General features: G+C 36.4%; 1 protein-coding gene across 1 annotated transcript in view; it reads left to right on the top strand.

Annotated features, from left to right (window-relative positions):
* The window catches only part of KLHL8 (kelch like family member 8), a 56211-nt gene that overhangs the window by 2795 nt on the left and 38960 nt on the right, over window positions 1–14456 (top strand). The gene's annotated exons all lie outside the window — the stretch shown is intronic.

Genomic DNA, 14456 nt, shown 5'->3' with positions numbered 1-14456 from the left:
CTAAACTGGTTTTTTATATTTGAATTTTCAACAAAGGTTAATTATTTTTATATATTAAGAACTAAAGTGATGAGGAAAAAGAAATACTTCATAGAATTAACAAAATGTCATGTCTTTCAGTCCTAAAACTCATTAGCTTGACCATTTCTTCACTATTCTGAAAAACATGTTTTATGTTAACTGATGAAGGAAGAAGAGATGGAACATTTAGAATAAGACATTTGGGGATTTCCCTGGTAGTCCAATGGCCAGGACTCTGTGCTCCCAAGGCAGGGAGCCCAGGATTGATCCCTGGTCAGGGAATTAGATCCCACATGCTGCAACGGAGAGTTCCAATGTTGCCTTTAAAGATACCACATATTGCAACTGAGACCCAGCATAGTTAAAGTATACTTTTTTTAAAAACTGATGTCAATATTCAGGATATAACTATACTGAAATGTGACCCATTAGGCTTTTTTTTTTTTTTTTGATCTGTTTTCTTTGTTTGAAAGCCTTTTGTGAAAGCATCAAAATGTAATAATGAGCTGGAACTAGACAGTTCTAGGTTAGAATACCAGCTCTTAATTTGTTGGCTGTGTGCCCACGGCAGGTTATTTTCTGAGCCTATTTCCTTAAATGTAAAAGGGGGTAAAATATTAATTTTTATAATAGGTGAAGTCATTTTAGAAACTAAGGCACTATAATTCATTGATATCATTAGTCACATGCTGTATTTCAGAATGCTGTCAATTTTTTTTTGAAAACTGCTTATGTAAGTACTATGAAACTTTTTTTAAAGGCTATACAAGAGAATTCATTGTGAATAATTTAGTTGATTCTTGTGAGTTAGAGGTAAAATTATGGAAGAGGGTCAAAGGGAAGAGAAAATTTCTACTTTGTCTCTGGTTCTTAACCTGGATCTATGGATGTACTCATAAATGGCCTTCCAAGATTCTGTGAATTCTGTGTATAAAATGGCATTAAAACATGTATACTATCATGTAAGAAAGGAATCGCCAGTCTAGGTTCAATACAGGATACAGGATGCTTGGGGCTAGTGCACTGGGATGACCCAGAGAGATGATATGGGGAGGGAGGTGGGAGGGGAGTTCAGGATTGGGAACTCAATGTACACCCGTGGCGAATTCATGTCAATGTATGGCAAAACCAATACAGTATTGTAAAGTAAAATTTAAAAAAATTTTTTTTTTCATTAAAAAAAGAATGGACTAAGGTTAATATCCATGTATCAGTATTGGCTCACTAGTTATGACAAACGTACTATAGTAATACAAGATCTTAACATTAGGGGAAGTGGGGTGAGGGAGATATTGGAAGTCTTTGTATTATCTTTGCAGCTTTTTCATAGACCTAAAACTATTCTAAAATAAAAATGTAATTTATAAAAATGGGAGTGTAATAGCTTTACAATGTTGTGTTAGTTTCTGTTGTACAACAAAGTGAATCAGATATTATACATATATCTCCTCCCTCTTAGACCTCCCATCTATCTAGATCATTGCTGAGCTTTCTGTGCTGTATAATAGCGTCCCACTCGCTATTGATACCTGTAGTGCGTGTGTGTGTGTGTGTATATATATACATACTATATATATATATAGGCTACTCTTTTAATTCATCCCACCCTCCTCTTCCCCTCTGTGTGTCCATATGTCTGTTTCCTATGTTCTGTGTCTATTCCTGCCAGGCTAATAAGTTCATCTGTATCATTTTTCTAGATTCCACATACATGTGTTAATATACAATATTTGTTCTCTTTCTGAGTTGTCAGAATGAGAACACTGTATGACAGACTCTAGGTTCATCTACATCTTTACAAATGACCCAACTTTGTTCCTTTATATGACTAATATTCCGTTGTATATATGTATCACATCTTCTTTATCTGTTCATATGTCAATGGACATTTAGGTTGCTTCCATGTCCTGGCTGTTGTAAATAGTGCTGCAGTGAGCATTGGGGTACATGTGTCTTTTTGAATGATGGTTTTGTAATCTATTCTGTAATAATTGCACATTCTGTATCCTGGCAGGAAATTTAATTCATAGCCACTGAAGGTAATTTTTAAAAACACTATTTCCTCATTTCTTAAGAAGAAAGTGAAGTAGATATATTAGACGCCACACCCTTTATCAAAATACTTTATGTTTAGAGCAGTTTTAGGTTTATAGCTAATTAAGTAGGGGAACAGAGATTTCATATACCCTCTGCCCTCATATGCCCCCTGCTTTGCCCCATGTGTGCAGTCTCTCCACTATCAAAATCCCCACACCAACCCACATTGTGGGTTACAGTCAGTGAACCCACAGTGATATACCATTACCCAAAGTCTAGAGTTTTACATTAAGGTTCACTCTTGGTGTCTGTTATATATTCTGTGGATTTAGACAAATGACCGTTTTTCAAAAGAACTCAAAAAGAGTTACAGAGAATTGAAAATGGGTTTGTCATTTTGAAAAGATTAAAGGGACTATTTTGAATGTTGGGATTCTCCAGAAGAATACTGGCGTGGGTTGCCATTTCCTTCTGCAGAGGATCTTCCCAACCTAGGGATCGAACCTGAGTCTCCCGCATTGCAGGCAAACTCTTTACCTTCTGAGCCACAGTGGAAACCCAAAAATTAATTTCAAATGGCTTTTGTGTATTAAAACATCAGATATTTAAACTGGTTTCTCATATTTGAATTTTCAACAAAGGTTAATTATTTTTATATATTGAGAACTAAAGAGATGAGGGAGAAGAAATGCCTCTTAGAATAACAAAATGCCCTGTTTTTCAGTCCTAAAACTCCTTAGCTTGACCATTTCTGTACTTTTCTGAGAAATATGTTTTGTGTTAACCAGTGAAAGAATAATAAATGGAACATTTAAAATATACATTTTTTAAATAATGCCAATATACAAGATATAAGCATATAAAATGTGACCCATTAGGCTTTTTTTAAAAAAATTATTTGTCTGAAGGGCTTTTGTGGAAGCATCAGGATATAATAAGGTATTGAACTCAGTTCTGAAACTAGACAACTCTGGTTTAGAATATCAGCTTTTCACTTTTGACTGTGTGAACCAAAAATGGTCTTCCAAGAATCTGAATTCTGTGTGTTTTTGTGTTTTTTTCTGGGGAGAAGACGCACAGCTTTCAACATAAGTTTAAAAGGAGTTCACAACCTTTTTTAACTGAACCACTTAGATAACAACCATTAGCTTCAGTTATCTAAGGAGGTTTCTGTACTAGATTTTTTGCATATTATTTTCAAAATTAGTGTTTTTGAGAAAAAGTGAACAGAATTTTGTGTGTGTGTGTATGTGTATACAGATACTTTTTGAAGCACTGCGAATGCCTGTTTTTCTTCTAGAACTGGAGGTTGATATTTTTGATGTAGTGTGTTGATAGCAGTAAAAGTGCTGCTGCTTACACCTGGAGTACACATCACTGATTGATCCATCACTGTTAGTGCGTTAATTTCCACGCCCCCCACCCCCCCGACTCTAGTGTTGATGGGCAGTAGACTGGGTGGCGAAGAATGCACCCTAGTACCATCCAGCACATTGGAATAGTATTTTGAAATATTAAAAGATAACTTGGTTTGTTTATCCTAAAATCTGGATTTTTTTTTTCTTTTCTCAACAAAATACTAAAATGCTAATGAAAATTAAGTATTTTTTCTTCCAAGCTAGGTGATGATACTTACATTGTATATTTCTGGTGTGATAGTTCGTCTTATATAACATAGAGTATGAAGTTATATTGAATCCTAATTGATCATTTTAAGGTTCAGCACTGCTAGTTTGGAAAGAATATGAAATTTATAATCAGCTTATGTAGATTAGATGGTGATTTGTGATTTTAATTATGACATTTAAAATTGATCTTATTTGCATTTTGTGAATTTCAGAAGTTTGTTAGAATTCTAAGATTGAGTTCATTCTTGTAATAGAGTTTGGAAGTAAGCTACATCAAACTGCCCTGTTTTCTTTGTTAGTGATAGGTTGCTAAACTATAGGGCTTTACAGTGTGAAGCCAACTTCTGTTTCTGGGTCAATTACCAGTAGCAGTCTCAAGGTCTAAAGACTGAGATGGATCAAGTGATGGTATACCAACTTATGAATGAATCTATTCAGTGAAGTAATGTGTTTTTGTCTTTTTGAATTTCTTCTTTGATATTGGTATTTTCATTTGATATCTGAATGCTTTTCGCAGTTCAAGGTTTTAAATAAATAAATAGTAGCAGAATTGTGTTCAACTCTCTAGACTTGCACTTTTTACAAAATCTGAGGTCTATATAGATCTCAAAGATCAATTAGAGATGAATGTCAGCATTTGCATAGTACCACATATATATATTTGTCACTATGCTGCATCTTGTTATTTTATTGCAGAGGATTGTTTATTTCTTTAATAATGAAAGTGTGAGTTTAATTAATTAGAAATGGAAAACAGAAGAATCATTTTAGCAAAAATTTTACCTGTGGAAATATTGTCACATTAAAAAGATCAGTGTTTTTATAAGGGAAAAGAATCTGAAAAAGAAAACATGTAACTCAGTCACTACACAACATTATAAATTCACTATACTTCAAATGAAAAAGGTCAGTGATTTTATGTGAATTTTCTTACTCTTAAAGTTTAAAAAAATTAAAAAACATTTTCTGTCTGGGGAGAATATTATATCCATATTGTGGTTCCATAATCTAAACATACCATGCAAAGATGTAGTTACACTCCTGGTGCAAAGACAGAATTAATGCCGTCTTCAGCCTCCTGTTAAGAGTTTTGGCTGTACAGTCATGCATGCCTGTGTTGAGACGTAGGCATTGCCACTTAATAGCTGTGTGACCTTGGGTAGGTTTCTTAACTTCTCTGAGCCTTATTATCAACAGCTATAAATATAGTAATAATACTGCTTTGAATTATCCTGAGGAACAGAATGAATAAATGTGAAATATCTAACTCAAATAATAGCACTTGCTTATATAGCTTATGTGCCAGACAGTTTATTAACTCATTTAGTCCTTGTAAGAGTCTTAAGAAGTTTGTATTGCTACTTTCCTCATTTTTACAGATGAAGAAACTGAGGCTAATAAAAGATTATGTAACTTAACCAGAGTCATACAGTCATACATGCAAAGCAGATAGTAAGTACTCAACTAATGCTGACTGTTGTATCCAGGGGTCCCCAACCTCCAGGCCTCAGACCAGTACCTCCTGTCAGATCATTGCTGGAATTAAATTAGAAATAAAGTGTACAATAAATGTAATGCACTTGAGTCATCCTGAAACCACCCTGTTTCCAGTTCATGGAAAAATTGTCTTCCATGAAACTGGTTTCTGGTGGCCAAAAATGGTTGGGGACCACTGGTTGTATCTATAATTTTTTTTTTTTTTTTTTAAAGAAAGGCTTAGAGCAATATAACCAGTTCTCATCTTTTGCTATAGAGAAAACTGCTTCTGAATGTAGATCACTATATAGCATATTGTATTTCTTTGCTGGAAAAATGTTGATTGGAGGGTTGTCCAATCAACCCTCCGAGGACTGAGGATCACATAATTTATAAAAGCAATAGTGTCAGTTTATTGAATGCTTACTGTGAACTAGATACAGGGCTAAGTATTAATACATTACATATATTACTTCATTTATTATTCACAGTATTCTTAACAGTATGCTCAGAGTGGTTTTAAGTAACTTGCCTAAGGTTATACAGCTAATGGGACTCTCAAAACTGGCTCTTAAGTCTGCTATTAACTGCTAGTTTTTGTGCCTGTGTTAAATACGACTATAGTTTTCTCTAAAAAGAAAGGCAACAAGTTAGTTTTAAATAGAAAAAAAGTACTCTCATAGTTTAGAACCAGAAGTACACAGGCTCTCTGTATCCGCAGATTCCATATATGTAAATTCGAGGAAACTCAGATGAAAACATTCAGGGAAAAAATAATTCCAGAAAATTCCAAAAAGCAAAACTTGAATTAGCTGCACACTGGTGACTTATTTACATAGCATTTACATGGTATTGTTGTTTATTGTTCAGTTGCTAAGTTGTGTTTGACTGTTTGCGATCCCGGAGAGGATTTAAAGTAAATGAGAGGAGGTTGTACAAGGTTATATGCAAATACCATGCATGCCATTTTATGTAAGGGACTTGAGCATCCTTGGATTTTGGTATGAAGGGCTGTGAACTGGAACTAATCCACCAGGATACTAGGGGACGGCTGTAAACAGTGATTACCCAAATCTGTGGTCTCTTGGGCCAAGCCTAGCTTGCTGCTGGTTTTGTAAAGTTTTATCGGAACACAGCTACTCTCATTACTTTATGTGTTTATCTGTGGGTGCTTTCCTGCTGCACTGGCATAGTTGAGTAGTTGTGACAGAGTCTGGACGGTGCATAAAGCCTGAAATATTTACTGTCTGGCCCTTTACAGGAAAAGATGCTGACCCCTGACCTAGACCAACTCTGTTCTTTTATAAATGAAGAAACTGAGATGTGAGAGATTAGGTAACTTCCCACTAATGCAACTAGTTAAAATCCAGTTCCCTTAATACCTACCTCACTGTTTTTCTCCTATACCATGCTACTTCTTAAGCCTTATAAAATCAACAAGTGTATCATATGATCATTATATAAGGGACTGTAAAGTACTCTGAAGTATTATTATATATAAGAATATTTGACCTAGTTAAAACAGACATGCCAGCTATAGTAAGAGGAAATATTTGGTCATTTTTCTTAGAATTTGAAGAGCTTTGGGAATATACTTTGTATGGCCCGTGCCTTAAAGGTCTGTGGCTAGTTTTAAACTTATGTTTTCTTATTTTCCTCCATAAATTTCTCTGTAACCAAATAAAAAGAGGCTGTAGAATTTATTCATTAATTGGTTTGGAAACAGCAGTTCAAGTTAGAAGCATATCACATACACATTTTTAAAAAGATCATATAATTTGTACCTGGTTTTTTCTGCTTACTATTACTTTATCCATGAGCATTTTTAAGCATTGAGGTGATGTGATCAGATTTGAATTTGGGGATGATAAGTTGCAGCAGTAACAAGGATGTGAGAGAAGAGGCTGTGGGGAGGCTGTGAGATGATGGGGCCTGTGAGTAAAGTGCTGTGGCTGGAGAAGCAAGGCCAACAATATGAGAAGTTAGGGAGTAGAGTGTATGAAACTAGGTTATAGTTGGATAAGTGGAATGGGAACTTTGAGTACATATAAGCTATTGCATTTTTAATGGGGAGCCCTCTTGATCACCAAGGCTAGTTTAGATTCTCCCATGTTACCCAGTATATCTCCCTACTATTGCCTTAATCACAGTATTATGACCACTTGTTTGGGTCCCAAATGGATGACTCAAGCTCCTTAATAGTAGAAATTCCGTCTTTTTTCATCTTTTTTTTGGGGGGGGGGACTTATTTTAGATAACTTAAAAAATTAGATTATGCTTGTGCATAAATTTTTTTTTTTCCCTCTGGAGGAGGGCATGGGCAGTATTCTCCAGTATTCTTGCCTGGAGAATGCCATGGATAGAGGAGCCCGGGGGTCTACAGTCCATAGTGTCTCAGAGAGTCAGACATGACTGAAGTGACTTAGCAGGCATACTTTTTTTTTTTTTAAGGAAAATACAAGAGATAGATCGGATAAGGTATGCCTGAATTTCTTCACATTTAGGGTCTGGCTCTTACAGCATTTTAAGGAGTCTTTTGTTTTTTCCATACATTATAACCTCCTAGTCCATCTACAACATAGATGGTGCAGCCTTCCATTAGTGTGCTGTATCATCTGCTGAGGGATTTTCTTTTAGGCCACTAGCACCATCCTTCTAATTTTGGAGCAAGTACTTCTTGGTACTTGGTGGTCTCTTGGGCCAAGCCTAGCTTGCTGCTGGTTTTGTAAAGTTTTATCGGAACACAGCTACTCTCATTACTTTATGTGTTTATCTGTGGGTGCTTTGTGGTGTGTAATGCATGTTATTTTTGCATGTATCTTGGTAGCAAAGTGTAATACAACCTCACCTACTCTGGCTGCTTTTCTTGAGTCCCTTTAAGTAATTTTCTTCAGACACTATAGTGAAAACTAGTTTGTGAATCAGTACTTTGGTAAAGACAGCAGCAATGAATGACTAGAAAAATGAAATTTTAAAAGATATACTAAATGCAAACTTTTTGAATTTTTATGAAATTCAACAGACATAAAATTATTGTCAAATACAACTTTGTTCTAAGAGTTTCTAGGCACTTGATTTTTGTACCTACCTCATTGCAGTGTGTTTAAAAAAAAATGTGGACCAGACCCACTTTGAATAGCACTGCTCTAAAGCCCTTTGTTGTTGCTTTGCATGTTCACCTGTGAATTTCCAGAACCTGCAATATAACATCTGATGACTGATTGAATGATTAAATATAAAGCAAGTGGTATTTATCCTTAACACTGACAGTATTTGGGTTTTTTTGTGAAATGTTATAAAACCACATGACCAGTATATATCATATATCCTTTAGTGTATATATGTGTGTGTGTGTTGACTTATGTGTTTATCTTGTAAAGACAAAAGGAGTTCCCAAACTCCTAAGAGAAGACTGATTCTCATATAGCTATGGTAACAATCAGTCATCAGAACCAGTTTGAAATCGGCTTACTTGGTAACTGACAGTTCTTTAGCGTTGGTTTTAAGTCTGTTTAATGAATCAGTAACAACGTAGTGAATAAGATTTTGCAAGCCTCTGAAAGTTCACCAGCCACTAAGCACCACACTCCCTTCCAAACTGAATTAGCAGTGTGCTCTACTCAGAGAGTGTATGCCTGACCAGCAGGGCTCTCACTGGAGTATATAATAATTCTCAGCTTTGTGTTTTGTTTCATATATTGAATGGGAAATATCCCAATTTTGGACACTTGGAAACAAATTATTGGTAAATTAATTTTTTATTAGACTTTATGTTTTTATTCAGATAATTATCATTTGTTATTTGAGTACAACCCTGTGACTTCTGACATTCTTAAGTAATAATAATAATAGAGACTCTTTAAGAGTTCACAACTGTAGGTCATGAATTAGGTAAAATTCAAGTCCTTTTTAAAGCAAGTTATTTTATACTAGACTTTTAAACTATTATGATTGTAATAAATTCAGTGGTCTAATTCAAACAGGCAATGATTATGGGTAGTGGAACCGGAGTAGAATGCCTTTTTAATAAAACAGACCCTAAAATAGAAACATCTTACAAAATATTCAGTGTAGTGAAAATGTTTAGGGATCCTGGAAATGACAGTAGTATTTAACAAGCAGATTGATAACAAATAACAATTGTATCTAATATATGCTAAGAAAAACATTTTTTTGTAAGTCATAGTAGTAAAGTCTTGGAAGTTATGTGTATCTTTAATGAGTAGGAACTACTGAAGCTTGTCAATTCAGTTTGTCAAAGAAGCAGATTCTCCTTTAATTATTGGCACAATATATTTTCTTCTGGATCATCTGATTCAAAATTTAAAATCTCAGTGCACAGCAACTAGAGAGCAGCTTCCGCTTCTCGCAACCAGAGGAAGCCCATGCACAGCAACAAAGACCCAGGGCACCCATAAATAAATTTAAAAAATTTAAATTTCTGCTGTTTGCTTTTGTTTAAAAAAAAAAAAAAGGAAATAGTGAGTGTAGCTTAATTTTTTCTGACTTAAAAGTTAAAAAATGAATTTAAGCAACATATTAATCTTTGTAATAATGGAAAAATATCTTTGCTAAGTGACATCTTTTGTGATTATGGTTAAAACAATACATCCAGAATTCAGTGTAATTTTAAAGTAATTTAATTATATGTTGATTTCGATAATAGAAAAATAGTCTCTAGGGTTCATAACTATGCTGTTTGTTGGAAAGCATTTTTAGTACCTCTGCTAACTGTATGCTATGCTCAATGTGGGCCTAGTAGGAGTGAATAGAAAGTGCCTATGTTTTGGGGACTCAGTGTTACCGGAAATACTAATAGTAATCAGGCAATTATTACAAGTATTATAAATTTGAATAAAGGTTGAGTATGGTATAATCTGCTTTATAATTACAATGAAAAAGATATTAAATTGTTACAGGAGCACAGAGGAAGTACACCTAATCCAGGCTAAGAGTAAGGGAGATACTTTAGGGCCTTTTTGAGCAAATAAACCTGAGTTGAGTCTTAAAAAAATGAGTTAAGAGTCAGCTGGTAAGAATGGATGTTGCTTTAAGGGCATTTCACAATGAGAAGATAGCCTGAACAAAGGCAGAAAGATAGCGTGAAGTGTGTGGAGAATTACACACAGTCAGGTTTTTCTCTGCACAACATAAGGTGGGGTTTACCATCTTATTTCACAAATATACACAAGTTAATTTTGATAAATACACATTCTCTGTCAACTTTAAGATGTGGCTCTGAAATTAATCAGAAACCACTGTAAAATAAAATACTTTCTATCATTTAAAGTCTTCATCTAACTGAATTGTAAAGAGTACAAACCAAATTTATTTTAAGGAAGCTTGAATCTCCTAGCACTGTTGCTGCCTGTAGTAGGTACTGCATCAGTAACTGTATAGCTCTGAGGAGTTTTTAGAGGTGCTTTCAGTCGAAGTACTTCTCTTGTCATGGAGCACAGGCTCTAGAATGCACAGGCTCAGTCGTTGACACGCGGGCTTAGTAGCCCTGTGGCATGTGGGGTCTTAGTTCCCAGACCAGGGATCAAACCTGTGTACCCTGCATTGGAAGGCAGATTCTTAACCACTGGACTACCAGAGAAGTCCTCAAAGTGCCATTTAGAATTCTTTCTACTAGTATAAATGCAAAGAAGTTTGAAAAACAGTATAAAGTGGACTGACTTATCATAGTTGTACCTTTATGCTTTTGCTGTAAGTCCTCTTTTCTCTGATTTTTGCAAGTTGTTGTGTTTACATGTTAAATACATTTTTGTTGTTTTCTGCAGCGAATCAGTAAAACCTGTGTTCTTTTTGAAGTACTTTAGTCTTCAGCTGTTGGTTGATAAGACTTTATCGGCACTTAGAGGAACAAAAGAATGATCCTAACTTCCTACCTGTTTTAGTGCCATAATATACCAGGTGCTTAGTCATTTCAGTCATACCTGACTCTTTGCCACTCTATGAACCATAGCCCGCCAGTCTCCTCTGTCCATGGAATTCTCCAGACAAGAATACTGGAGTGGGTTGCCATGCTCTCCTCCAGGGATCTTCCCAGCCCAGGAGATTGAACCCGAGTCTCTTGTGTCTCCTGCATTGGTAGGCGGGTTCTTTACCACTAGTGCTGCCTGGGAAGCCCCATAATGTACCAGAGTGTGATAGAAATAAACTTCTGTGGACCATCCCTCTTTTTTTCTGTTGTGTTTATAATCTGTTACATCACCGACTCAGTGGACATGAATTTGAGTAAACTCTGGGAGATAGTGAAGGACACTGAAGCCTTGGGTGCTACAGTCCATGGGGTCACAAAGAGTCAGACACGACTTAGTGACTGAACAACAAATGTTTGGGGAAGGAGTATCTTCTTTTTTTTCTAAGAGAATCTTAGGTACATTAAAAAGAATTCTGGGTTAGAGTTTAGGTGGAGTTACACTTTAACTCATTACAAATTTGCTTTCTTTAAAGAACTTAGCTGATTGATGAGACTTAAGAGAGTGAAGTGTTTTAGAGTAAATATTCTTTTTGTGTTCCTGGCTTCCTGTTCTATTATATATAACAGAATTTTTTAAAAACTGAAGACATTGAATTCTTTACACCATTAAAAAAATTTTTTTTTGGGGTACACCAGAGGTCTTGTGGGATCTTGGTTCTTCAACCAGGGGTCGAACCCTCACCCCCTGCATTGGGAGCATGGAGTCTTAACCACTGGACTTCCAAGGAAGTCCCTAAAAAGACCATTTTAAAATAATTTGGTGTGAAAATTTTTGAGCTCTTGTCTCTTGCCCAAATCCAGCATCAAATGTAAAAGCAATTTTATAAAAATGAATATTTGCTAATACCCTTTTCATAGAGCAGTCCTCTGACAAAGGAAATTATTTTACGACCATAATAAAACTTTCTACTAGACAGAAGCTAGAGTAGTTTGATATAAAGGGGGAAATGTGTGATAGTTTTAAATTGAATGTATTTAAACCTAGTGAAGTTCAAATGAGATATTAATGATACCTACAGTCACACTACCCACTTAGGACATGAAATACAGTATGACAAAAGTTCTAGATGAAAGAAGACTCATCAGGCTAACCAATAATGTAGAACTGACTTGGTTTTTTAAAATATTGGGGAAAAAACACCCAGCCCACAAGAATCAGATTAATTCAGTCACATATGATGCAAGCTCATGTGGGTAAGATATATAGGTGTCTTTGAGACATAATCTCAGTTCACACTGTGTTAGATAGATAAGTCTAAACCACAAGAGGAAGACAGTGAACAAACTAGAGAAGTACAGAGTACTGTCTGTGTTCATAGAAGGGAGATCACATCTTATTGGGAGAATTAGAGATGTCGTGGAAGAAGCATTACTTAATAAACTAGGCCTTCACATCCCTCCGCATGTGGAGAAGCTTTGAGGGCTTGTGCGTATACTTGAGGAAACTGGAATAGTGACGTCTGTGAAATAGTAGAAGAATGAACTGAATCAGAACTGAACTGAAACCCTAGCTTCCACAATTTTCTACCTGTGTGACAGGGCAAGTCAGGGATGTTTAGGCCATCTGTAATGTGGATGTGTGTGCCAAGTCGCTTCAGTCATGTCCAACTCTGCGACGCTATGGACTGCCACCCGCCAGGCTCCTCTGTCCATGGGATTCTCCAGGCAAGAATCCTGGAGTGGGTTGCCATGCCCTCCTCCAGGAGATCCTCCTGACCCAGGGATGGAGCTCAGTGTCTCCTGCATTGGTAGGTTGGTTCTTCACCACTAGTGCTGCCACGTGATGCATAAATGAAAGTATAGTCAGCCCTCTGTGTCTGTGGATTCTGTGTAAATGGAGGGCCAACTGTACTCTACCATGTTGTATAAGACACTTGAGCACCATCTGATTTTAGTATCTGAGGGAGGTCCTTGAACTAATCCTCTGTGGATACTGAAGGACAGCTATATCAGTAAGATTTCTGGAAAAATACGTGACACTCAGTGGTTTAGTAAGTAGTGTTTCCCCTTCATTTTCCTATTTTATGTCAAAAATTAGTGGAGGAAGATAGGCTGGAGTCAGAGCAAGAAGAGCCTTGAATGCCTGGATCAGCTGCTGAAATGCATAATGTTAAGCAGCTTGGAAGTGACACAGCCACATAAGTCTGGCAGTCCTACGTAGATGTTTCAGGATGGGATGGAGAGGCATGGTGACTGGTTAATGAAAGATGCAGGAGTCCGAATTAGAGTGCAGTGAAGGAGAGGAGAGTTTAGGGAGAGTAGGAAGAAACAGACAAATGGAAGACAGATTTTTCCCAAGTAGAAATCAGGAAAATTGAAATTGATGGGTTATGTAAATAAAAAAAGCAGTCAGATATGGCTCAGGTTTTTGAATGAGGGCAGCTGAAAAAATGGCATTGCCACTTGCAAAAGCAGAGGAATTAGAAAAAATAGCTGATTTTAGAGGGGAGAAGATAGAGAATTTGACTTTTCGTGTATTTTTTTGTTCTGTGATTCTCTTTCACTTGCGATATGCTCCGAATCATAATGCAGGGGTTAACAGCACAGACTTTTGGAAAGTGTCCTGCTAGCTAGGTTTGAGTCCTGACTCTACCACTTAAAATTATTATATCCTTAGGGAATTGACCCTTTTGTCAGTATGTAGTGACACAACATAAAACTGCCCATCTAAACCATTTTTAAGTGTACAGTACATTAGTCTGTGTGGATCACAATAAACTGTGAAAATTCTGAAAGAGATGGGAATACCAGACCACCTGACCTGCCTCTTGAGAAACCTGTATGCAGGTCAGGAAGCAACAGTTAGAACTGGACATGGAACAACAGATCGGTTCCAAATAGCAAAAGGAGTACGTCAAGGCTGTATATTGTCACCCTGCTTATTTAACTTCTATGCAGAGTACATCATGAGAAACGCTGGACTGGAGGAAGCACAGGCTGGAATCAAGATTGCCAGGAGAAATATCAATAAGCTCAGATATGCAGATGACACCACCCTTATGGCAGAAAGTGAAGAGGAGCTAAAAAGCCTCTTGATGAAAGTGAAAGAGGAGAGTGAAAAAGTTGGCTTAAAGCTCAACATTCAGAAAACGAAGATCATGGCATCCGGTCCCATCACTCCATGGCAAATAGATGGGGAAACAGTGTCAGACTTTATTTTTTTGGGCTCCCAAATCACTGCAGATGGTGACTGCAGCCATGAAATTAAAAAATGCTTACTCCTTGGAAGGAAAGTTATGACCAACCTAGACAGCATATTAAAAACCAGAGACAGTACTTTGCCCACAAAGGTCCGTCTAGTCAAGGCT

The sequence above is a fragment of the Oryx dammah genome, unplaced genomic scaffold (genome assembly GCF_014754425.2).
Source record: "Oryx dammah isolate SB20612 unplaced genomic scaffold, SCBI_Odam_1.1 HiC_scaffold_3, whole genome shotgun sequence".
Taxonomy (NCBI): domain Eukaryota; kingdom Metazoa; phylum Chordata; class Mammalia; order Artiodactyla; family Bovidae; genus Oryx; species Oryx dammah.
The sequence above is the reverse complement of the archived record's forward strand: the minus strand, read 5'-3'. Positions and strand labels throughout refer to the sequence as shown.